A 27,866-nucleotide genomic window follows, 5' to 3' on the forward strand; every position below is an offset into this window, starting at 1 on the left:
ATATAGGGAAGACGCGCCTAAATCTAATTGCTTTGTGATTTTGCCTTGTGAGGGGAACGCTCATCTATGCTCCTGATTCTCATTGGTTATTACTTGAATTAACTTTGTTCCTGCTTTCTCAAAAACTCTTAATTCAAAGTTTCATCATCTCTCAAGTATTCTGGAAGGAAGGATTAACTATTGAGGATCTTCTTCCTAAAAACAACCTGAATGCAAATAAGTATAACTTACTTTCTTTGAAGTATCTCCTGCTTTCACCTTCTGGCTATGTATATATTTATTGCTGCAGGCTGCAATTAACTCTTTAGTTTCATCTCTTCAATTGACTCTTCAATGTATCACTGATATTGATTACTAATCCTGCTACAATACCTTCCATGGACATTGCTTAATATTTATTTATTTATAAAATATTTTACCAGGAAAGATACATTGAGATTTCTCTCGTTTTCAAGTATGTCCTGGGTCAACATATCATTGCATTGTTACAATTAGGGTACAATAAAATACAAAAACAATATTAATACACAATAAATACAAAATTTAATATAGAACAGGTAGGAAATATATAATCAACCATGACAGGTGCATTCTGTTTTGAGGTATGTAGAGAGGGATCTCTAAAAGGACTTTAGGCTTGGGGAAGATTTTAAATTGTGTGGGAGGTCGTTCCACAAATGCGGTGCTCTGTAGGAGAAGGAGGATCGGGCTGCTTTCTTTTTATATTGAGGTAGACTAAGTAAAGTGTTGGTACTGGATCAGAGGTTATAGGAAGTGGGAACAGCCGGGGAAAGCATTGTGTTCAGGTAGGGTGGGAGTTTCCCAGAAAAGCTCTTAAACACAAGGCTGGAAAGATGAAGGGTGCGTCTGGATTCCAGCGACAGCCAGTTTAGTTCTTTTAGCATGTCACAATGGTGGGTCCTGTAATTACATTGTAGCACAAATTGGCAGAACGAGTTATACAATGTGTTGAGATTATTAATGTGGGATTGCGATGCAGATGCATATACTACATTCCCATAATCAATTGGCTTCAGCATTTGCTGTACATTCTTTTCCTTTACTGTAGGGCTTAGGCAGGATTTGTTCCTGTACAGGGCACCTAGTTTTGGATAAAGTTTAGATGCAAGTTTTTCTATGTGCAAGGCAAAAGATAGATTGGGGTCTAACATCATACCCAAGTATTTGAAAGAGTGGACTGCGGTCAGTGTGCCATTTGAATTTGTTTTTAAGGATAGGTGGGAATCGTGTAATTTGTGTAATTTGTGTAATTTTGGTACTGTTCCAAAGATCATTGTGACAGTTTTGTCAGTGTTCAGGAAGAGTTTGTTTTTTGCCATCCACTTTTCTACCTCTGTAAACTGGTCTTGGAGCACAGCCTCAAGCTGCAGTAGATCGGAATTGCTCGCATAGATTACCGGGTCATCTGCGTACATGTGTACGTTTGAGGATTTGCAGACATTAGGCAGATCATTTATAAATAATGTAAATAGTAGGGGGCCGAGAATGGAACCTTGGGGAACACCACACGTGACTGGGAGATGGAGGGAGTCGCTGTCAGAAATGGACACATATTGCGAGCGATCTGATACATACGATCGAAACCAGTTTAGCGAATGATCTCCAATACCTGAGTTTTTGAGTTTGTGCAGTAGAATGTCGCGGTCTACTGTGTCAAATGCCTTTGCAAAATTATTGTTTATTGCCTTTGGACATTATCACTAATAGCAAGCCTTCTCTCTTTAATTATTTGGGGACTAATTCTCATCTATTGTTGCTGCTTATGCCAAACCTCTGCGGAGAATTTTTACTTATGCCTGCTTCTGCTTCAAGAACTACAGATCTTGCTTATATTGCCTGCTACTATATCTGCCATTATACTTGTGGACTATATTGTATTCTAATTATTCTAATCCTGCAAAAGATACTTCAAATGCTTCTTTACTTCTGCATATTATGCCAATGACCTATTGATACGTGTTTAATTGTCTCTGCTATTGTATAACTGAGAGTTAAAGTCTCTCAAACGTTATTTGGATCAAATTAAAGACTTCTAAACCAAGAGGAATCAATTTCTCTCTTTAAATTCTTAAAGGCACAGTTATAATGTATTTCTGCAGTTGTGTTCTACAAAACTCTAAGTTCCACCGGTTGTTGCGCCCAAGAGGGTCGGCTTCTGAGGCTCCCAGAGATGTAATATGAGGAGTTCACTACTTTTCCATTAAATATAATATCCTGAGGACTTAAGGGACACGGCTCAATCACTTTTATTTCACGAAAATCCAATACAAATCTATCCAGACCTCTCTTGGTTCACATTGCAAGTGAAAAGAACATTGAAACCTATTACAGAACATCTTAGGAATCGCAAAATCAAAAATTGATGGAGCTTCCCATTTGTCCTAATAGTTAATCACAAAGGGGTGATCTACATTCTTTCTCGATGTAGGACCTTTCTTAAGAGCGCTAGATCTACCTGATACACAAATCATGGACTGGTACCTGCCCCAACCTAGCCAAGAATCAGCTAGTCTCCCACATCGCCAAACCGCTGGAATACCCCAGCAAAGAAAAGAAGAACAGATCAAAGCCTATTTTCACCCCACCAAAGACATTCACAGAATCAAGGAGGACACCGTCCTTAAAAAACCTGCTCCAACTTCCCATATTCAGGAAGTTTGTTCAAAGTTGTAAGACTTCCTGTCCCACTTACCCATGTCCGCCAAAAGCACTACAAGACAGTATAAGCAAACATGGACAATCACTAAGATGAAGAACCGAAAACAAGGACATAATGTACAACTATAATGGGCAACTGAACACAAGACCTACTCAACAGGGACGTTTGGGAAACCCACGACGACTAACACGAAGCTCCTTCAGTATGAACACTTATTAGTTTCCCGGTCTTGTCTCGCGGACAATTGTTTCCACCCTTGGAAGGGTTGTTGGTCATAACGGATAATACTGACATCCTTCAGGTCGTATATAATATTATATGTATGCACGTATTACACAACAAAATGTGTTGTTGTAGATTTGCTGGGATGTTCGATGCTTTCTACACCTTAATGTAACAGAACCTACGGTGAACATAAATCCGTAGATATCCAATGGGTTATTTTAGTCACTATACAGAAAGTAAATCAAGACGAGTAGCAATACTGGTGAGTAGCTAGGTACCTTTCATGGACCACAATCAACACTCTGATGAGTCGGGTAGGATTATATTCATGAAAGAAAAAGTGGGCTCTTCTAGCTCGACAGATTACCGAGCACAATCCAGGAAGGACATAAAGAATATCCTACAATACACTCAACAATATGATGGTTGGAGAGCACTTCATCCAACACAAAAAGATTTCTTGTTTTTCTCCCCCCCCCCTACAGGTACATATTCACGTTTAGACATGCTCTTCCACCAATACAGACATAAAGCAGCACATACGGTTCGATTACATGGTCTGACCATGCCCTCATATTCCTAGACATGGCCATACCATCCTTACCCGCTACCTCCCCCCAGTGGAAACGAAATGATTTAGTAGTAAATAACACAGAGGTTGTCACACGTCTCCAAGAGGTGGTTCAGACATATTTCAAGGAAAACACAAACCCCGACACAACACCAGTGGTGCTATAGGAGGCCCATTAATGTGTAGCAAGAGGGAAACTTATTGGACTAGCTTCACATCTCAAACACAAATGTGAAAAAGACACACATAGACTGACCCAAGAAATAAAACCCTTGAAGAAAACCACATAAGAGATAACACACTAGCGAATTATAAGATGTGAACGGCAAAACAAACATTTCTCTTGAGGGGGTCTTAGACACCTCTTCTAGCTCAACAGATTACAGAGCACAATCCAGGAAGGACAATACACTCAACAATATGATGGTTGGAGAGCACTTCATCCAACATAAAACAATTTATCGTTTTTCTCCCCCCCCTACAGGTACATATCCACGTTTAGACATGCTCTTCCACCAATACAGACATCTTCCCCTTATCAAAGCAGCACATACGGTTCGATTACATGGTCTGACAATGCCCCCCTATCCCTAGAAATTACCATACCATCCTTACCCGCTACCTCCCCCCAGTGGAAACTAAATGATTTACTACTAAATAACACAGAGGTCTTCACACATCTCCAAGAGGCGGTTCAGACATATTTCAAGGAAAACACAAACCCCGACACAACACCAGCGGTGCTATGGGAGGCTCATAAATGTGTAGCGAGAGGGGATCTTATTGGACTAGCCTCACATCTCAAAGACAAATGTGAAAAAGACACACGTAGACCGACCCAAGAAATAAAACCCTTGAAGAAAACCACATTAGAGATAACACACTAGCGAATTAACCACCCTGCTTCAATTACATGCTAAATGTAAATTACACCTTACAAAACACACTTATTACTCGCAAGGAGACAAAGGAGGTAGACTACTAGCTCAATCACAAAAACAGAGCAGACAGACAACCTTCATATCCTCTATAAAATGTTTAGAGGGCACGCAAACTAACTTGATGACAGAAATCATAGGTACGTTCCATGTATTCTACACCCAACTCTATAACCTGAGACAAACACCACCGTCTAAGACTGATATCCATTCCTTTCTCCAAAAAAGGATCCAAACCACAATACCACAACATGTGATAACATTTCTAGATAGCCCCATCTCAGTAGAATAATTACACCTCATAATCAAAAGCATCCCACTAGGCAAGAGTCCGGGTCCCGATGGCTTCACAAGTAAATATTTCAAGATAATGTCCCAAATGCTAGTCCATCCATGTATTACCGCGTTTAACTCCCCAAAACTATCTGTCCATATCCTTAAATCGGCCTTAGAAGCAACCATTGTCCTCATTCCTAAGCCAGACAAAGACCTACAAAATTGCGGCAGTTATAGGCCCATATCGTTAATTCATATTGACATAAAAATATTAACCAAAATCATGGCCAATAGATTGAAGCCATTACTCCCTGGGCTCATACACTTAGACCAATCAGGTTTCATCCCAGGTAGGGAAGCAAAGAATACGTTTTTGATAGAGTAACTGGTCCCTAATGCTAACAACCAGGCAAAATCTAGGCTTTGGACAACGTTGGCAAGAATGGCTGGGGGCGATCTACTTGACACCCACTGCCAGACTCCGAATTATTGGCCAATTCTCTGACCCGGTACTGATAACTGTCTCTCCTCTTCTATTCATCTTGGTACGTGAACCTTTCCTTCAAGCATTCAGAGATAACCCTCAGATCCGGGGCTTCACAATCAAGAGCAAAGAATACAAGGTCTCTGCTTTCGCAGAAGACCTTCTGTTCACAATAGCAGACCCTATTAATACTATTGCACACATTCTTGATGATATGGACACTTATAGCGAAGTACCCAATTTTCAAGCAAACTTGACTAAATGTGAACTACTTCCTCTATACAGTTTACCGGACTTAGACAAATGTTTGCACCAACAATTTCATTTCTCATGGGCTACCACCTCTATTAAATACTTAGGAACGCACCTGCCAAACAAGTTAGATCAACTGTATGAACTAAACTTCCTCCCCCTACTAGCAGCACTTACAAAATATATCAAACAATGGCACAAACCATGTTATGGCTGGTTCTGTAGAATCACCATCATAAAAATAAATATATTTCCACGCATACTTTATCCACTCCAAACCTTCCCTATAGAGCTCCCAGATTTTTTTTCGTCTCTCAGGACTCTCTTAACATCCTTCATCAGGTGAAACACACATCCTCATCTAGCGAATTCCATCCTCACCAAACAAAGAGAAATAGGTGGAGCAGGCCTACCGGACATAGAAAAGTACCACAAGGCAATTCACCTAGTCAGGATTTACGAATGGACCAGGGATCACCCATCCCAACAGTGGGTAACCGCGGAGGACTCATTTTTGAAAATTCACATCCAGACACTCCCATGGCAAAAATCGGGTTCAATGTTTCTAGAACACAAAAAGCACCCAACTATTGTAGCCACTATCAGAGTTTGGACACAGCTAATACAGTCCACAGACGTATCTCCATGCCCATCCACACTTTACCTTCTTACACACAACCCTCTTTTCCCAGTGGGAATTTCAGGGAACCTGTTTAGACAAAACTACACCAACACTTATCTAAAGCTACGGGACATAACTAGAGACCATAAACTGATACCAAGGGATAATATCAAGAGCACACCCACAGGAATACAGCAACTACAGTATACACAACTCTCTCACTTTATTCGTCGCATGAAACTACTACCAGAAGGGGGGAGGGAATCCATGGAATTTTAACAATTATGCCTCTCCCATCAGCTGAAAACTAGACTACTTTCCACAATGTACACCCAGAAACAAAAGGCTCAATTACAGGACATCCCTCCACTTGCACTTAAATGGGCTGAGGAGCTAAGTATAGATATATCTACAGTTCAGTGGCAGAAAATATTCATGAATGCACACAAAGCGTCCACATCAACAGGATACAGGAAAGTAATTATAAATGCCCAACACGATGGCATTACACGCTGGCTAAAATACACAAATACAGATACATAGTTCTGCCCACGATGAATGCTAGAGGTGTAACAAAACTAATGCTCGCACATTACATATATGGTGGCAGTGCCCGATGATAGAAAACATTTGGAGACATATCCACACCCTAACCCAAACGATAAAAACACGATTCCCGTTTTTGACAGAACGTATGTAACCAATACGTTTATTGATGTTACCTATACAGTCACAATTGAACTATGACAAAGCATCATATATTTTAATGGATGTACAGTTCTGTTATGAATCTGGACTTGTTATTCAGAGATATATACTGATTTGGAAATATATAACATGTTTGTGTCTGTACTTATACAATTTTCGCATTGATGTCTGTACTTATACAATTTTCGCATTAATGTTTAAACTTGTAAACTACCTTTGTTATGCTGAACAAAATTAATAAAAATGATAAATAATAAAAAATAAAATGGTTAACATCAGGTAGGATATAATGATGTACTGACCTGAGTAATCACATATTTTTAAAGTCTGTCTATGGCATTGAACTAAAAAAAAAAATGACAATATGTAAAACAAATATATAAATACGTAAATATATAAATATAGTTCTATCTAAGGAAAATGCTCCAGCCATGAGAGAAGTGACTACATACATTATGCGAAGATAAGATTTTTTTTTCAGACCAAGGTCTGCATGTTTTTATACTAAAGGCTAACTGTCTCTATTCAGTCTACTCCTGTATTGTTTAGCAACTAGATTCTGAGAAGCTAACAGTGTGTGCTAAGTAGTCTATCACAGTCTATTAACTCCAGCATGGAATCCACACTAAGAACAGAGCCCTCTGGCAGGGGGGGACTGACTGGTCGGGCACTTCGGACATGGTCCGAGGGCCCGGCCAGGAGGGGGGCCCGCCACCAGGGGGCCCGGACTGCACAGGTAATCCAATGCGTGCCCGGGCCCCCCGGTCCTTCAAAGTGCAGTGCATATAATTGCCTTCCGCAGGACCTATCCAGAGCATTTGCCCGACGGTCTGATTAAGCACTTGTGGCTTTCCGGCTACATGCATGTTGCCCCGCCCCTTCCCGGTTTGGCTCCGCCCCCTTCCCGGAGTGATTGCAGAGCAGACCGCATGGGAGGCAGTCAGGCAGACAGGCAAGCTGGGACAGAGGAGCTCGGGCCCCATGCAACCCTACACACACTGCTACACATGGGATCTCAGAAAGGTAAGAGATCTCCTTATTGTGCATGGAGAGATAGGTCACTGCCCCCTACATTTTCACACTGCCCCCTCCCCCACTGTCACACTGCCCCCTCCCCCACTGTCACTGCCCCTACACTGTCACACTGCCCCCTCCCCCACTGTCATTGCCCCTACATTGTCACACTGCCCCCTCCCCCACTGTCACTGCCCCTACACTGTCACACTGCCCCCTCCCCCACTGTCATTGCCCCTACACTGTCACACTGCCCCCTCCCCCACTGTCATTGCCCCTACATTGTCACACTGCCCCCTCCCCCACTGTCACTGCCCCTACACTGTCACACTGCCCCCTCCCCCACTGTCACTGCCCCTACACTGTCACACTGCCCCCTCCCCCCACTGTCATTGCCCCTACATTGTCACACTGCCCCCTCCCCCACTGTCATTGCCCCTACATTGTCACACTGCCCCCTCCCCCACTGTCACTGCCCCTACACTGTCACACTGCCCCCTCCCCCACTGTCATTGCCCCTACACTGTCACACTGCCCCCACCCCAATGTCACTGCCCCTACACTGTCACACTGCCCCCTCCCCCACTGTCACTGCCCCTACACTGTCACACTGCCCCCTCCCCCACTGTCACTGCCCCTACACTGTCACACTGCCCCCTCCCCCACTGTCACTGCCCCTACACTGTCACACTGCCCCCTCCCCCACTGTCACTGCCCCTACACTGTCACACTGCCCCTCCCCCACTGTCACTGCCCCTACACTGTCATAATGCCCCCTCCCCCACTGTCACACTGCCCATCCACATCTGTCACTGCCCCTACACTGTTACACTGCCCCTCCCCCACTGTCACACAGCCCATCCACCACTGTCACACTGCCCCCTCCCCCACTGTCACTGCCCCTACATTGTCACACTGCCCCATCCCCCACTGTCACTGCCCCTACACTGTCACACTGCCCCCTCCCCACTGTCACTGCCCCTACACTGTCACACTGCCCCCTACCCCAATGTCACTGCCCCTACACTGTCACACTGCCACCTCCACCACTGTCACTGCCCCTACACTGTCACACTGCCCCCTCCCCCACTGTCACACTGCCCATCCACATCTGTCACTGCCCCTACACTGTCACACTGCCCCCTCCCCCATTGTCACACTGCCCATCCACCACTGTCACTGCCCCTACACTGTCACACTGCCCCCTCCCCCACTGTCACTGCCCCTACATTGTCACACTGCCCCCCCACTGTCACTGCCCATACACTGTCACACTGCCCCCTCCCCCACTGTCACTGCCCCTACACTGTCACACTGCCCCCTCCCCCACTGTCACTGCCCCTACACTGTCACACTGCCCCCTCCCCCACTGTCACTGCCCCTACATTGTCACACTGCCCCTTCCCCCACTGTCACTGCCCCTACACTGTCACACTGCCCCTCCCCCACTGTCACTGCCCCTACACTGTCACACTGCCCCCTCCCCCACTGTCACACTGCCCATCCACATCTGTCACTGCCCCTACACTGTTACACTGCCCCTCTCCCACTGTCACACAGCCCATCCACCACTGTCACACTGCCCCCTCCCCCACGGTCACTGCCCCTACATTGTCACACTGCCCCATCCCCCACTGTCACTGCCCCTACACTGTCACACTGCCCCCTCCCCACTGTCACTGCCCCTACACTGTCACACTGCCCCCTACCCCAATGTCACTGCCCCTACACTGTCACACTGCCACCTCCACCACTGTCACTGCCCCTACACTGTCACACTGCCCCCTCCCCCACTGTCACACTGCCCATCCACATCTGTCACTGCCCCTACACTGTCACACTGCCCCCTCCCCCATTGTCACACTGCCCATCCACCACTGTCACTGCCCCTACACTGTCACACTGCCCCCTCCCCCACTGTCACTGCCCCTACATTGTCACACTGCCCCCCCACTGTCACTGCCCATACACTGTCACACTGCCCCCTCCCCCACTGTCACTGCCCCTACACTGTCACACTGCCCCCTCCCCCACTGTCACTGCCCCTACACTGTCACACTGCCCCCTCCCCCACTGTCACTGCCCCTACATTGTCACACTGCCCCTTCCCCCACTGTCACTGCCCCTACACTGTCACACTGCCCCCTCCCCCACTGTCACTGCCCCTACACTGTCACACTGCCCACTCCCCCACTGTCACTGCCCCTACATTGTCACACTGCCCCTTCCCCACTGTCACTGCCCCTACACTGTCACACTGCCCCCTCCACCACTGTCACTGCCCCCTCCCCCACTGTCACTGCCCCTACACTGTCACACTGCCCCCTCCCCCACTGTCACTGCCCCTACACTGTCACACTGCCCCTTCCCCCACTGTCACTGCCCCTACATTGTCACACTGCCCCTACCCCCACTGTCACTGCCCCTACACTGTCACACTGCCCCCTCCCCCACTGTCACTGCCCCTACACTGTCACACTGCCCCTCCCCCACATTGTCACTCCCCCACACACACAGTGGCACCTTCCTTTGGGGTCAGAAAAAGAATAGGGAGAGCCTGGGGTATAAGGAAGAGCCTGGGGCAGAGAAGGAGCAGGGAGAGCCTGGGGCAGAGAAGGAGCAGGGAGAGCCTGGGGCAGAGAAGGAGCAGGGAGAGCCTGGGACAGAGAAGGAGCAGGGAGAGCCTGGGACAGAGAAGGAGCAGGGAGAGCCTGGGACAGAGAAGGAGCAGGGAGAGCCTGGGACAGAGAAGGAGCAGGGAGAGCCTGGGACAGAGAAGGAGCAGGGAGCGCCTGGGACAGAGAAGGAGCAGGGAGCGCCTGGGACAGAGAAGGAGCAGGGAGCGCCTGGGACAGAGAAGGAGCAGGGAGCGCCTGGGATAGAGAAGGAGCAGGGAGAGCCTGGGACAGAGAAGGAGCAGGGAGAGCCTGGGACAGAGAAGGAGCAGGGAGAGCCTGGGACAGAGAAGGAGCAGGGAGTGCCTGGGACAGAGAAGGAGCAGGGAGAGCCTGGGACAGAGAAGGAGCAGGGAGAGCCTGGGGCAGAGAAGGAGCAGGGAGAGCCTGGGACAGAGAAGGAGCAGGGAGAGCCTGGGACAGAGAAGGAGCAGGGAAAGACTGTGACAGAGAAGGAGCAGGGAGAGCCTGGGGCAGAGAAGGAGCAGGGAGAGCCTGGGGCAGAGAAGGAGCAGGGAGAGCCTGGGACAGAGAAGGAGCAGGGAGAGCCTGGGACAGAGAAGGAGCAGGGAGAGCCTGGGACAGAGAAGGAGCAGGGAGAGCCTGGGACAGAGAAGGAGCAGGGAGAGCCTGGGGCAGAGAAGGAGCAGGGAGAGCCTGCGGCACAGACGGAGCAGGGAGAGCCTGCGGCAGAGAAGGAGAGCCTACGGCAGAGAAAAATGTATACATTTGAAATAACAGCAACTATATTAATTACAAACATTTCACTAATCTAAGGGGTACAATTTATGGAAATTGACTGCCATGGGGTACTCAAGTGAAAAAAGGTTGGGAATCACTGAGATAGATCACTGGCTGCAGGAGGGGGAAAATGGAGTCTGCTGGGCCCCACTATGCTGGCCCAACAAGCTGTGCCACTGGACCACCAGGGAATCCACTGTCCCCCTCCCTGGCTACAGGTAAGAGGCAGGGAGGGGGAAGTACATTTAAACATTTTTTTATAAAAATCCAACCACTAAAAAATACCCCCCAGCAGCATCTGTCACACATCCACCACACACATACATCATCAAACAGACAAAATGCATCCACTACACAACCACACACATCATCCACTAAACAAATACACATCATCCACTACACAACCACACACATCATCCACTACACATATACACATCATCCACTACACAGCCACATACATCATCCACTACACAAATACACATCATCCATTACACAGCCTCATATATCACACAAACTGCATCCACTACACAACCACACACATCATCCACTACACATATACACATCATCCACTACACAACCACACACATCATCCACTACACAGCCACATACATCACACAAACTGCATCCACTACACAACCACACACATCATCCACTACACAAATAAACAACCACACACGTCATCCACTACACAAATACACATCATCCACTACACAACCACATATATCATTCACCACATAAACACACAAACTGCATCCACTACACAACCACACACTCAGTGCCCCCCCTCCCTGGCTACAAGTAAGAGGCAGGGAGGGAGAAATATTTTTGTTAAAAACAAATTATAAAATTTCAACAGCTAAAAAATACACACACACTGCATCCACTACACAAACACACACATCATTCACTACACCAACACACACACCATTCACTACACCAACACACACACCATTCACTACACAAACACACACACACACACACACCATCCACTACACAAACACACACACAGTATCCACTACACAAACACACACACAGCATCCACTACACAAACACACACACAGTACTCACTACACAAATATACATAATTCACTACACACTACATCCATTACACAAACACACTATTCACTATATACACGATTCATCCACTCTACACACACTCTCGACCCGCTACACAAACATTCAATCTGAGTCCACTATAAACACTGTATCTACTTTACTCATGCACTTTGCATCCAATACACACATTCTACAGCCATACACACACAATCAAATTCAGTACATACACACACACACACACTTCATCCTTGTGGGTGGACTCAAGATGGGTCATGTGGGCTGACTTGGGGGTGGGCCATGTGGGCAGGCCCCCGGAGGCCAAGGATTCCGCTCACTGCCTTACAAAGCCCTAAAAACTGGTCTCGGCCACACATTTGTTGGCCATCTTTAGAGGCCAGCCCACAGGCCAGCCAATAAGCCAGTCAGCCAGCCCACTGGCCAGCCAGCCCACAGGCCACCAGCCAGCCAGGCCAGTAGCCAGCCAGCCCACAGGCCAGCCAGGCCAGTAGCCAGCCAGCCAGCCAACCCACAGGCCAGCCAGCCCACAGGCCAGCCAGGCCAGCAGCCAGCCACATGCCAGCAGCCAGCCACAGGCTAATAGCCAGTCCACAGGCCTACAGCAAGCCACAGGCTTACATACAGCAAGCCCACAGCCTGCCAGCCATAGCCAGCAAGCCACAGCCAGCCAGAAAGCCCACAGAATGCCAGCCAGCAACAGTAATTAAGGTAAGAGGAGCCAACTTGGCCTAGGTATCAGCGAGCTATGTTGTGTTGCTATATTGTAAAAAAGGAACCAGAGTGTTGGAGAGACCCCCTCCAGGCCCCATTAGACTCCATTGTAGTCTCTAATGGGGCCTGGAGGAGATTCTTTCTAACACACTCTCTAAAGGACACTGAGATAGCCTCTGCTAGAAAGACCCCCCTCCATGGCCGATTAGCCCTCAATTGTAGTCTCTACTGGGGTCTTGAGGGGATTATTGTTATTTATTTTGCAGTTTATTTTTTGCATTTGTTAATTATATTGCACTTGTTTAGAACTTATTGCACTTTTGTTCCTTGTGTCTAAAGATTGTGTAGGGTGTGGCTGGAGGCGGGAGAAGGGCAGGGCTTGCTGCGGAGCATGGGTGGGGCCTGTAAGGGGGCCCTTGATTTATTTTGCCCGGGGGCCCTGAGGGTTCTCAGTCCGCCCCTGCCCTCTGGCATGTTTTACCAGATATGTGACTCTTCAGAGGGAACTCTTTAAAGGGAAAATCGATTATTTGGTATGTTTTTTGACACTTTGTACATCAGAGAGAAATTATACATAGTTGAAAAAGCTGTCTTTGGATAGGGATATACACCAAAAGATTTATTTAATAAACACAAAATTATAGTGAATCGAAAACTGAACAAAAAAATTTAGACACAAAGTGTTCTGAATCTGTCAGCTGTAGTTGCATCTCGGCTATTTTTGTCATTAAAGGACCACTATAGTGCCCGGAAAACATACTCGTTTTCCTGGCACTATAGTGCCCTGAGGGTGCCCACACCCTCAGGGACCCCCTTCCGCCGGGCTGGATGGTGAGGAAGGGGTTAAAACTTACCTTTATTCCAGCGCCGGGCGGGGAGCTCTCCTCCTCCTCTCCACCTCCGATCCTCCCTTTCGGCTGAATGCGCATGCGCGTCAAGAGCTGCGCGCGCATTCAGCCGGTCGCATAGGAAAGCATTTACAATGCTTTCCTATGGACGCTTGCGTGCTCTCACTGTGATTTTCACAGTGAGAATCACGCAAGCGCCTCTAGCGGCTGTCAGTGAGACAGCCCTTAGAGGATTTGGAGGCTGGATTAACCCTATTAGTTTATAAAAAAAGGGGTTAATCCTAGAGGGACCTGGCACCCAGACCACTTCATTAAGCTGAAGTGGTCTGGGTGCCTAGAGTGGTCCTTTAAAGATACAACCTGGAGGAAAGAAAGGATTCTAAATGAGACCTGAAGCATAATTTCCAACAATTTAAAGCAGAATGCAGTATAAGGCTACATTCTCTGTACAGTAAGAATTTACCATTGTCTATGATCCAAGATTCATTTCTAAGTACTGCTTTGTAATCATTTTTATAGCAAATCAAATTACCAACCAGTTATGTCTTTCAGTAGGTCTGCAGGAGCCTAATCCTCCTCTTGCTTTCAGTTCACTCTGTTAATATTTAGTCCAGTGTGTTTACCTGGAGCATGTGTTACCTTCTACTGACTATCAGAGCATTCCTTTAACTCTATTTATGTTTGACAGGTTGAATAAACATGCAGAGACACGCCCATCTGTATTTCTCCATTTCAAATAAATTGTGTGTGATGTAATCAGGTCTTAACTAGAAATACCAAGCAGCGCTGGGAAAAATGTATGCTATGCTAGCCCTATAATGCATTGCCTCACACAGAGTGTGTATACAGTGGTGTACCTACTGTGGTCGCAGGGGTAGCAGCTGCGACCGGGCCCGTCACTCCAGGGGGCCCGGCCGGGTGTACAGTGCTCTGCTAAGGAGAGCGTGAAGAGCTACTCACCTAGCGCAGCATAGAAGCAATGGCCAAGTACAAGAGTGACCCTTGATGGCATTTCATTTGTGTGCACAGCATGATGCCCCCCCAGCGATGCTACTGACTACATTAGGTGACCTGCTGTCGGTCACCTGTGTCCCCCAGGCTGGTGCTCCCTAATGCAGCCACCTATGCTGTCGAATGGTAGCATCTGCGCTGTACATAGAAGAGCCACATATGTAACATTCTAAACCAATAAGCTACATTTGTGGCACTGTATAACTATAAGGCAAACTATTAAAATATCATTTGTTCTAAGGGTTTTCTTTTTTTTGAGTAATTTGCATATTCTTAAGATCTCACAAATGTCTACAACTTAATCCTGACTTGAACCCTGTGCTCAACTGAATTCTTCCTTTGATTTTTAGTGTTGTATGTACAATTATTGTTATCATGTTCCAAAATAATCTGGAACTCCACTGCGAGTCAATCGAGTTTTTTTGGTCAATGAAAAGACCAAACAGCTAATTATTAATATGATGTAGCAAGCAGGACTAAGGTAAAAAGATAAGGCATTGTAAATTTGCACAAAGCATGTGAACTGAGTTTAATGATAAAAAGAGTATGTCTTGAAATAATAATACTTTAATACGTGATGCAAAGGATTAAAAATCCATGCCCTAGCCATTCAGCGGAAGTGGTTAACACTTACATGTGCCCATATATGACAACATATTACCATATTACTAAGCAGGTTTAGATAAACACAAGATATGTTGGTGGTAAGGCTTCAGACCATTTCAATGAAATAGGCTGAAATAATACTGACAAAAACGCCATAAGGCTTCATTCAGCTTCACCTACCATCCAATCACAGTACTTAATAGTCATTGGATGCTTCTGACCGATAAGATGGTAGCATCCTGTGAATCGCAACGAACTTGAAACATTGCTCAAGTATTCCTGTCTATATCCTGTTAAACAATGATGGCTAAAGTTTGACTTTGCACCTGTTATGGGCTACCCTTCCAATGCAGCTTCATGTTACAGGTTAGCCATAACCACTATATGCAAATATACGTGGTGGGTGGCCTGAAGTGGCTATAATGGAAAATGTTACATAGAAACATAGAATGTGACGGCAGATAAGAACCATTCGGCCCATCTAGTCTGCCCAATTTTTTCTAAATACTTTCATTAGTTTGTGGCCTTATCTTATAGTTAGGATAGTCTTATGCCTATCCCACGCATGCTTACACTACTTTACTGTATTAACCTCTACTACTTCATCTGGAAGCCTATTCCATGCATCCACTACCCTCTCAATAAAGCAATACTTCTGGATATTATTTTTAAACCTTTGTCCCTCTAATTTAAGACTATATCCTCTTGCTGTGGTAGTTTGTCTTCTTTGAAATATAGTCTCCTCCTTTACTGTGTTGACTCCCTTTATGCATTTAAATGTTTCTATCATATCCCCCCTGTCTCGTCTTTCCTCCAAGCTATACATGTTAAGATCCTTTAACCTTTACTTGTATGTTGACTCTATAAAAATACTACTACTACTAATAATAGAAAGATGTGCTCTTCTATTAATCTAGTAGAAATAATGGAACAGTTAGTTTATGAATGAAGTAAAGTTAAAGTTAATGGGTTTAACTGAGTGACTAGATGTTACCTGGACCAAGTTAAGCTAAGCCATATCTACCCTTCTTCAGCTCCACTCTGCACCAGAGGATGTGGTGAGAGATGGGCATATTTCTTGGCAGTGATGCTTTAAAACAAGCACTTGTTTCAGAAACAATCCTCCAATGATACCAGGTGGTTGAAAGGTTGCCTGTCTGTAGCTAAAACTAATCTCCTAACACATCAATACCTGCCTAATCTTACTTCGCACCTGACTCTCGTGTTGTTACCGACACTGAACGCGGCATGCACGTCATTTTATCCAGTCACACATGTCTGATCCTAGGGTCACAGACACCTGGGTGCAGCATTTTTTTTTGGCTACCCCAGGTGGGCGTGGTCATTTTTATGAATTCCTTCCCTTTGCAAATATCCAGTCATGCATGTTTCTATGGCAACAACTCCACCTCTCCATCTATAAGCCCCACCTCTTTTTGTTATCAGACACAAATACTCACTGATTTGACACACACTCACTGACATACACAATCACTGACACTGACAGACAAACGCATTGACAGACACACATGTATACTTAAAGACACACACACACACACACACACTGGCAGACACAGACAGATACACTTTCAGTGACAGACACACAAACTGAAAGACACACTCACGTGTTTACACTTTCTTTTTTTTTTTTTAATTCTTTATTTTTGCAGTGCAGAATTATGCATCAAATTTCAGGTAAACATTGTAAAAGGTAAAACAAGATAAAGCAATGGTGTAACATACAATATCAGGAAAAATTGCACTGTTTTTTTTTTTTTTTATATTCATACATGACATGGTGGGTCAGCATGTGTCAAACGATTTTACAGTGAGCTAGTTTCAATTTAGTTAAGTCTAGTGACAGCATTATAACGAGTAATGATATATGGTGTCCACCAGCATTATTAATCTTAAGATTTAGTCAGGCTAAGTAACTGGTGGAGTGTCAAAGTTAAGTAAAACAAGAAAAATGCATGCTGATTAGGTCGGGATAGAGTTACATGCTAGTTGCAATAGCAAGAGTTGTGGTTACTAGTGTTTAATCAGTTGGCCAGACTGGCTACAATGCAAGCGTGCTTGTTTCTTAATTTAACATAAAGTAACATCGCTTTAAAGATCAGAAGATTAGTGAGAGTGACTGTCACAGTAGCTTACGATGCCATACAACGGTAGGGGACAAGGTGTGAGAACCCCTGGGCGCATTTTGTTAATTGTGGCACCAGTTATAGAGGGGTAACATAGAGGTTAAATATAGGCTAAATGGCAGCCAGCAGTGTCCACTTAATGTACTTAGTCTCTGCATTGACAGTCATAGTTACGTGGTGATGTGCCCTCCAGGTGCGCTTGTGGCATGTTCAGGCAGGTCCCTCAGCCAATGCCCTGCGCATGGATGTGCCTCCTGTCTTCAGTGTTGGTCTCCCGGAAGGTGTCCCAGCACTGGGGCTCTGCTCCTGCGGTATGTAGCAGAGTGTTCATCTGTGCAGCTCTCCGGTTTCCAGCTGTGACTTGGAGGGACGGAGGTGAGCTCCGCTGGGCGTCGGCTCCCGGAGCTGGTGAGTAGCTTGTGTGGGAGGTTCTCTTAGCAGTCGTGTTCTCCTGAGTGTGGGGGCCATCATGTTCGGCCATGCAATATGGCGCAGTTTCCCGCCCTTGAGCTCTATGGTGTTTGTGGGGTCTGGTTGTCTTTCTGGGTGCTTGTATAGGGTGCCTGTAATGGCGCCGCCTGGTTGATGGACGGATCCATGTGGCCACCAGTTTCACTGCCAGGTGGTAAGCCATTCCGCGCTCGCTCAGCATAGACCAGAAGCTCCCACAGAGTTGGTCGAAGTCCCCCAGGGGGTTTGTGGTTGGTTGGGCTCGTGTGCTTGGTTTTTGGGGCCTTCGCTTGGCGGCCATCTTAGCTGCTTCTCAGTAACCCGATGGTTGCTGGTGCTGTGCCCGCTGTGTAGGACAGTCACCTCTGTGTTTCAGTCGTTGCGCCTCAGGCTTTTGTTGCCGGGATATCCCTCTCCGGCAGGGGGGGGGGAGGGAGGTATGCCGAGGAGACCTCCAGGAGGGTGGCAGCAGTATCTCGCTTTGGCTGAGTAGGCCTTTAGTAGGCCTCAGGTCTATCCCCGGCTAGAAGCCTCTGCCTTTGGTCGGGATGCTTGGTTCTCGGCTCTGCAGTGTTAAGTCTCTCTTTTCCAGGTCGCCTAACCGTCGATTTTGTGAGTTTTAGCCCTGGTTTTGGCTTTTTGAGAGCGTTGTTACACGGAGCTCGTCTCCAGTGCGACCTCTCGGCATGGCCGCCTAGCTCCGCCCTCGTGTTTACACTTTCTTGCACACACACAAAGTCATTTTGTTTCTTTTGGTTTTATTTTTTTAAGTCCATTCAGCCTTCCTACATTTGGAAAACCTGGTGTGGGTCCTCTCCCTGGGGTCCAGTAGGGATCTTGTCCCTGGTGTCCAGTGTGGCTGCTGTAATCTTCCAGTTCCTCACTGCTCCCTTGAGCGCTGTTTGGTGATGCCAGGGACGGAGTGTCATTATATTATATTCTGGCTCCTGGCATCACAGAAGAGGGCATGTGAGGGAGCAGTGAGGAATCGGAAGAGAATCTGCGCTCCCTCGTTGCTGCCACCATCTGCCTCCCCTCTCCTTCAGCAGAGTAGGCACCTGACATCTGGAGTGCCTACTGCCTACTCTACCTTACTGAATAAGCTCCAGGGGTTGCTGTAAGGTGAAGAGTCAGTCACCTCCTGGTCCTGCTATGACTGGTCATAGGCCTTCTCCTGTCGGTGCCCCCCTCCTTCTGGTGACACGATTCGGGAACCTAACACGCTAACAGATCACAGATAGTAAAGGGTGCAATACCAGTCCTTAGAATGGCCGGATTAACCACACTAAGAATAGTCAGGAGACAAGCCAAGTAAAGGGAGCCAGAAAACAGGAGAACGAGAAACAAGCCTAGGTCAAAGGAATGGAGAAATCAGGAGATCGGAATAACAAGCCAAATATTCGGTAACCAGAGAGAAACACGGGCAAATTGCAATACAGGTATCATAAGACCACAACAGGGCACTGAGAGACAGGAAAGGTACGTATTTAAATCCTGTGCTTAATTCTGATTGGATAACTTCCAATCAGAATTAACAATCACAAGTGGGGGATATCTATACCTCCCACTGTGATTGTTGTGCTGTTGCTTTAACGCCGGGTCACGTGAGTGACCCCGGCATTTAGATAAATGTGCCGGCTCCCAGCATGCAGCGTTATACATGCTGCCGCTGGGAGGAGAGGAGGAGGACACGAGCGGCGCGTCAAGCAGGGAGGACGCCGCTCCCCGACAGGTAGGGGAAGAGGGGACCGCGGATTGCAGCCTCCCCTCACAGCCGCCCGTGGAGCCCTCACATCTGGCACTTGAGCGCAGTGCACTCCATGCACCCACCCAGGATCAGCCCTGATGCTGAACATTCTGTGTAATTTCAGGGACATCACCCACTGGACGTGCTGAAATACTCCATGCTGTCTTATGCTCTTTGCCCTGTTATGGATCTGTTTTTTGTCCCAATAGCATTTTATACTGTGTTCTGATCTCTTGATTTCCTGACACTGTTTTCCATTGACTATTCTGATTTCTGGTGCCGTTGACTTGGCTCTGTTTTCTCGTTTATTTGATCTCTTGTTTTCTTTGACTTTGGCGTGTTTATGGATATTCTTTCACTCTTATATACGTGAAGCTTGGCTACCTCTATGGGCCGGTAACATGTTCTTATTCTTGACTATCTGACTATCATGGAGTTGGATACCATGACAGTTAAGCTTACTCTATCTTCCCTCATTATTGTGATGAGTGCTGCAGGTGCCATTCTGAATTTTTTTTTGGCAAGTTGTTCTTTTTGTAACTAAGGAGGTGTGTGGGGAGAACATTGTGACCATATTATTATACCACACTAAAATGCTTATCTCTAAAAACAAAAAAAATCTATTACTGCCAGTATCACTTACACCAACTATTATTCACTGATTTAGTGTGGCATTTTTCACTGTTTGTAGAAAGAAAGTTCTTTAAACTCATTAAACAAGACTCCACAGATACATTCGGAATTTGTCTTAGATTAACCCTGTTTTGAAACATCTTTGGATTGATCCAAACTGGCTCTGAATTTCCTCAAATTAGGCCTGAGGCAGAATGAGCAGTCTCAAATATTTCTCAAATATCTCATAATAAGTAAAAAAAATAAAATAAATATTAAAATTTAAGGCCAAAGTAGCAGAACTAGAAGCATAACCGATTCACCTATTTTGGCCTTAAATTGGAAATTCATGTTGAGTTGCTGAGAGTGTTCCTAAAAGTCTTGATTACATTTTGTCATCAGTTTGATCATATTTGCGAAAGTCTTTCAAAAGTTTGGTTTGACCCTCTCAAAATTTTAGATAGCATTGTCTATTTGTTTCCCAGGATTGCCTTATGCATAAACTCCTTTGAAACATATACATATAACCCATATTAACTTCAAATAAATATATGACCTAAAGATCGTACATCTAACATAAAAATGGGTGGCCAGAAACAACAAATTAGGGGCACATGGCAAATTACCACACTAAAATAATTTAATGAAAAAAGTATTGTAAGCATTGAGAGAGATATGTAACCAATTAGTAGACAAACTCCTCAATGAATAATGGAGAATAAATAAAGCAATAAGACATTATAGAGCAACCATAAATGGGAGAATTTGGGTGAATTATAAAACACATATAAATAAAACACAACAAAATATCCAGGTAGTACTGTTAGGAAACATCTATCATAAAAGCAAGGACCGATTTCATAGAGTCCAGAGCCCTGATCAGAGGTCAGAAGACATTCAGATATTCAATTAACTGTGGAGGTGGAGGGTATGAGTAATTTTAAAAGAACTACGATGATATGAGGAGAGTCTAGAGGAGAGTTTAGAATGGAGACACCAATTTGACACACGGCTTTTTAAACTAGATTTTTCATGTTCATTCATTTACTTCTTGTCCCTTCATCCATGGACCCTGAGTTGGTCTAGAACCTTCCCGGGTGACATTTTTTTTATTACTTATTTTATTTATATTTATATGGTGCTAGTTCACACATCGATGAATCCTGTGGGGACAATGGGTTTCTCTACAGAACTCTTCTATCTGTGTTCGGCGACCAGTAATCTATCCCTGGTCTCACAGTATCATGCCATCGATGTTCATATACTTAGTATTCTATTTTTTTTTCTATTTCTATTTACATTCATTTTTATTTGTTTTTTTCCATTTGTTCTCTCTTTTTATTTATATTCTTTTTATATGGGGCCCCATTTTTAATTTCATAGTTATCTTTATTTTATGTTCTGTTTTTTTTTAAATGTATTTGTGTATATAACGGATTGTCTTAATGACATCATTTACAATAGATTTATATTGTCTAGTTATGACATGTCTCATCCTGTATGTCTATACATTAGTCTCTGTACTGTTATGTGACATATTTTATAAAAACAATTATCCCTGTATGCATATTTTGTGATGCTGATATTTATATATGTATTGACTCAGAGATTGTTATTGTATTTCCTTTTAAGTTGTCTTACATTTTTAATTTTCCTACTTTCTATGTTATTGGTAGATTTGTGCACTGCAAAAAAATAATTTCTGTCAAACCACCTTGATAAAAAAACAAAAAAACAAAACTGGGGCAGTAGAAGTTAGGCTACATAACAGTTCAGATCATCTGAATTTCACTGAGAAAACAATATTTAGTAAAACAAATAAAGATTAACCAAAAGACCAAAAAAACGGGCCAATGAGTGTACTGTAAAATGTATACATAATAGATATATATTATTTTTTTTGCTACTTCTATCGTTTTTTAGTACAACCACAAAAAAAATCTTAGTCACAAATCAAAACAACGATGCTCGTCCACTGCACATTTTGTTTGGTCTGTGATTCAACAATATTTCACCTCAGAGTTTGAGAATTCAAACGATCATCCAATCTGCCCAAATTTGGATAAATTGCAGTTCAAAATAAAAATAATCTCCAAGGCTAGTTATTGGCAAATAGTGCAGTGGTGTATTATTGAAGCAGTCAACTAGAACTTGCTCAAAACAGATGTTTTTTGTTCTGGTCAAACCTACCTAATAAATTTCTTAAAAAGTAAGACTTTAGTGTAAGACCAACCTACTTTGCTCATGGGGAGACTCATTTATTTCCTATTTCAATATTGTTTATTTTTCATTGTGTAATTCTTTAATACTTTCATGGAAGTCTATTCTACTACTCTGTAAATAATAAGATTATCAATATTACTACTAGACATAATCTAATCATTAAATTCAGTTCACCTCCTTTGAACATTATGTCAGCTACTAGCTCTTTCCTACACCTAGCATGTAAGAGGAATATTCACTTCTTAATTGCTGAGTAATCATTCCCTGTCATATAATGTTACACATTATTTTCTTGGAACACTACCAGTGTTGAAGCAACACAAAGCAAACACCGTAGAAAGGATAAAGACCTGTTCTGCATGCAAACTCACTTGACTCACCTTGTAATTAAACATGGTTTACTTGACTATTTATTCATTAAAGTTAAAGTTCATTTAAGATAGCAGTGGATGCGGAATTATAAATATACACACATCAAATTAAATGTGAACATTTAAATAGAATATAGGAGAATAAAATATATTTTGTGTTAAATATATCTTTTTTTTTCCACAAATTGCATCTTTACACTCTGTTATAATACTGTTGTATATACAATAATCAATGTCAATAAACTAGAAACAATGAATATTAAATTATTTACAAACAAGCAAGGTCCATAGTTGGGATAGGTAATAATTGGATACCAAAGCAAAATATGTATCTTTCTGATAGCAAGAATGAATATAATCCTCTAGCCTGATCAAACAGCATCACACCTATGTTGTACAACTAGTAACCTACAGACACACTTCAATCGCACCTAACATATTAGAGGGCTGCCTCTAATGACCATTAATTGTAATACATTTATTCCAGGGTAACCACTCCTCTTCGAATTTGTCAGTAGACATTCTACCAGTAGAAACCCTTTTTCCATTCTATAGTTGAAGTTAACCTTAAGACTTATTTCAGACCAAATCAGGGGGCCAATTTTCCTCCAGTTTCTGGCAATTATTAACTTCGTAGCCATAAAAACATGGTTCAGAAGGGTTTTTGCATTATTATTGTCAGGAGGAAAGCCGATATGGAATAAAAACATGTGTGCTGATAATCTGACTTCCCTGTTAAAAGTATAATTTAACAATCTAGAAAGAGTCTCTTTTGTTGTGGACAGCTCCACGCACTGCCACCAAATATGAGCAAATATACCCAAAGCTTTGCCGCAGCGCCAGCAATCAGGAGATACATGGAGATCCATTCGTGAAAGACGAGATGGGGCCAAGTACCAACAGTAAATAAGCTTATAATATACTTCTAATATGGTTACACAGTGTATGATTCTTTTTACGATATCAAAGCCCTGTAACCAATCTTTCCAAGTACAAACAAAATTAAGTTCTAGTTCCCAATTAATTATTTCTGGGGCTTTATCTTTATGTTGCTGACTATTAATAAATCTAGTGAACCTAGAGAACATTTTGTTGCTGAGCCAGAAACTGGTCTATCGGAGTTGGTCTTGCCAAGACTTACTTTACCAGTTAAGAAGGATTTAATTCTCAAATAATTGAATATCTCCCTATGAGGGAGGTTGTATTTAGACTGTAATAGAGGGAACAGGGAAATTGTCTCTCCATCTGTTAGTTCTGGAAGGACTTTTAACCCCTTAAGACCGCAGGACGTTCTATGCCGTCCTTATTTAGATGGCTCTAAAATCCGCAGGGCGGCATAGAACGTCCTGTGATCTTATGTACTTACCCGGTCGCCGGCAATCCCACGCCGGCGATCGCGGTATGGGGGACTTACCTGGGAGCCCAGGGAGTCCCCCTCCGTCCTCTTCGACCCCCCAGGGCCATGTGATTGCGAGGTCCTTGCGAGGACCCCGCGATCACATGGACGGCATAGCCGTCCAAGGCAGTGCCAGCAGGGGGAGTGCCTGTAATGACAGGTACTCCCCCTGCTGTCTGAAATTCAAATAAAATCAGATAAAACAGTGTAAAAATAAGATTATATATACTTAGATCATATATATATTTATTATATATATGATCTAAGTATATATACACATATACACATATACACATAAATATACATACACTGTCTACATGTATTTTAATATTAATATATACATAATTATATATATATATATTAATATCAAAATACACGTACAATGATATTGATTAAATATATATATAATTTTTATTATATATATATTTATATATAATAAAAAATAAATAAATATATAAATACGTAAAAAAATAAAATAAAAAAAATAATACAAAATAAATAGATAAAAAATATATAAACATGCGTAATTTCGTTCTAACTGTATTTTAAAATTAATATATATATATTGATATCAAAATACATGTAGAACGAAATAATATATATATCTATATACATAAGTATATACGTATATATCACTAAATATATACCTATATATAAATAAAAATAATAAAAAAAATTATATACATATATATGCACACATATATATATATATACACACCTATATATATATAATAATTCTACGCATATATTTATGTAATAATTTTACATAATTCGGTCATTTTATTACCGTTAATTACAATTAGCGGGACCTGCCTGACAACCCATGCTGAAACTATAGGGAATTTAATTTGCTAGCACTATATTTAACCCTGTAACTTTCCAAGACACCATAAAACCTGTACATGGGGGGTACTGTTTTACTCGGAAGACTTCGCTGAACACAAATATTAGTGTTTCAAAACAGTAAAATATATTACAACGACGATATCGTCAGTGACAGTGAAATTTTTTGCATTTTTCACACACAAATGGCACTTACACTGACGATATAATTGTTGTGATACGTTTTACTGTTTTGAAACACTAATATTTGTGTTCAGCGAAGTCTCCTGAGTATAACAGTACCCCTCATGTACAGGTTTTATGGTGTTTTCAAAAGTTACAGAGTCAAATATAAGGTTTGCGTTTCAGTTTTTTCACATTAAAATTTGCCAGGTTGCCTTTGAGACCGTACGGTAGCCCAGGAATGAAAATTATCCCCATGATGGCATACCATTTGCAATAGTAGACAACCCAGGGTATTGCAAATAGGGTATGTTTTTTTTTTTTAGTAGCCACTTAGTCACAAACACAAGCCAAAATTTGCGTTCAAATTAGTTTTTTGCATTTTCAAATATTAACACTAACTTTGGCCAGTGTTTGTGACCAAATGGCTACTAAAAAAGACTGGACATACTCCATTTGCAATACCTTGGGTTGTCTACTTTTGCAAATGGTATGCCATCATGGGGGTAATTCTTATTTCTGGGCTACCATATGGTCTCAAAGGCAACGTAACCAATCTGGCGAATTTCAATGTGAAAAAAAATGAAATATGTAACACGCTATATTTGACCCTGTAACTTCCCAAAACACCATAAAACCTGTACATAGGGGGTACTGTTTTACACGTGAGACATCGCTGAATACAAATATGTGTATTGTATTGCAGTAAAAGCAAACAGTATTATGACATTCACAGTTAGAATGTCACGTAGAACTAAAAAAATACCTAAATACCTAAATATTTGATGTTAAACGAAAGCCCTGTTTCCCCTGAATAAAATGATATATAATAAGTGTGGGTGCATTTAATATGAAAGAGGTGAATTATGGTTGGACAGACATGTAGCGCAAATGACAGGTTTTGTTTACGTTTTTTTTGGATCACAACTTGTACATTTGGCTGCGGTCTTAAGGGGTTAAACCGTTTTTTTATGCCATTCTTGGATATTTAAGTTTTCCAGATAATATTTTAAACATTGTATAGGAGCTTCTAGGGACAATTTTTCTGTACCAAATTCTTTCTTCAAATATTTGACTTTAGAAATCTAATTTTGGGTTTAAGTTATTAATAAGCAGACTATCAACGTTTATAAGTTTTAATGGTTCTATGTTATTTAATCACACTCTCTCTAAGTCTAGACAAGTTGGTCTAAAAGTGAAGAAATTATCAGTAGCTGCAAAATGAACCATTGTACTTATTCGATATAATCTTTGAACATCCGGAAAGTATACCCCACCCGTCTTCTTTGGCCTCTGTAGTATTTCCAGGGCTATTCTAGGATGTCTGCCCTGCCATATGTAGTCAGAAAATTGTCTCTGGAAACCTCAAATCGACTGGGAGTCCACCATCAGTGGTATATTCCTGAACAGATATAAAAGTCTAGGTAATGTGTAGGAGTTACCTCAATTCTACCTAGCCATGACAGATCAGTGCCTTTCCAGATTTTGAAATTTCTCTTGTATTACGTAGCCAATGCAGAATTATTGAGTCTATTGATTAATGTAAGATCTAAAGATAACCTAACACCTAGATAATTTATACACTTTGCGTCCCAATTTAGGTTGAATTTCTGCTTAAAAAGATCCAAGCTGGGTCCATTTAGCCCCATTGTTAATATTTGTGGGGTTTTTTTTTAGTTAACTTTATAGCCAGAAAGTTTGCTGAATTCTTCTACTAGTAAAAACATTTTTAACAAAGAGCCCTCAGGATCCGTAAGAGTCAGGAGCTAATCATCAGCGTAGAGAGGGATTTTTATCTCTAATTTATTTACCATTAAACCTTTAATATCCGTGTTCATTCTAATAGCTGTTGTCAGAGGTTCTATAGAAAGCACATATAAAAGTGGAGCTAATGGACAGCCCTGTTGGATCCCGTTCTGGTTTGGGAACCAGTCCGACTGGAACAGAAAACCTGAAACTCTAGCTTGTGGGTCCCTATATAAAGCCATAGTGTTCTATCTGAGGGGGCCCCGATGCCGAAGAAATCCAAAACTTGTTCCAAATATACTCACCCCACCCGTTTAACCCCTTAAGGACCAAACTTCTGGAATAAAAGGGAATCATGACATGTCACACATGTCATGTGTCCTTAAGGGGTTAAAGGCCTTCTCGGCATCGAGGGCAATCAAAGCAAAAGGGGACCTTTGTTGACCTGCATAATGGATAACATTGAGAATCTTTCTAATGTTGTCTGATGTAATAGAATAAAATATCTTAAAAGGCATTAACAAAAACAACAACAACTAGCAGACACACATTTATATAAAACTTAACAAATTTAAATACACCAGAGCCCTTGTTGCCTGGAAGAGCTAGTAATACAGCAAAATTCCACTAGGGGGGAACGGGGAGCGGGAGACCTACATGTGTACAGTGGTTTCCAGCTTTATATCAAAAGTAGTGGTGTTGGGGTGTAAGGCGATAGACCATTAAATAAAATGAA

The 27,866-nt window shown here is 43.0% G+C and overlaps 2 protein-coding genes across 2 annotated transcripts in view; both read right to left on the reverse strand.

Annotated features, from left to right (window-relative positions):
• The window catches only part of LOC134586521 (cytochrome P450 2K1-like), a 38,395-nt gene extending 23,924 nt beyond the window's left edge, over nucleotides 1-14,471 (reverse strand). The window contains exon 1 of the mRNA XM_063442080.1: nucleotides 14,356-14,471. The gene's annotated coding sequence lies outside the window, so the exon portion shown is untranslated. The remainder of the gene's footprint in view (nucleotides 1-14,355) is intronic.
• The window catches only part of LOC134586516 (cytochrome P450 2K1-like), a 426,562-nt gene that overhangs the window by 87,250 nt on the left and 311,446 nt on the right, over nucleotides 1-27,866 (reverse strand). The gene's annotated exons all lie outside the window — the stretch shown is intronic.

This window comes from Pelobates fuscus, chromosome 2, assembly GCF_036172605.1.
Source record: "Pelobates fuscus isolate aPelFus1 chromosome 2, aPelFus1.pri, whole genome shotgun sequence".
Classification (NCBI taxonomy): Eukaryota; Metazoa; Chordata; class Amphibia; order Anura; family Pelobatidae; genus Pelobates; species Pelobates fuscus.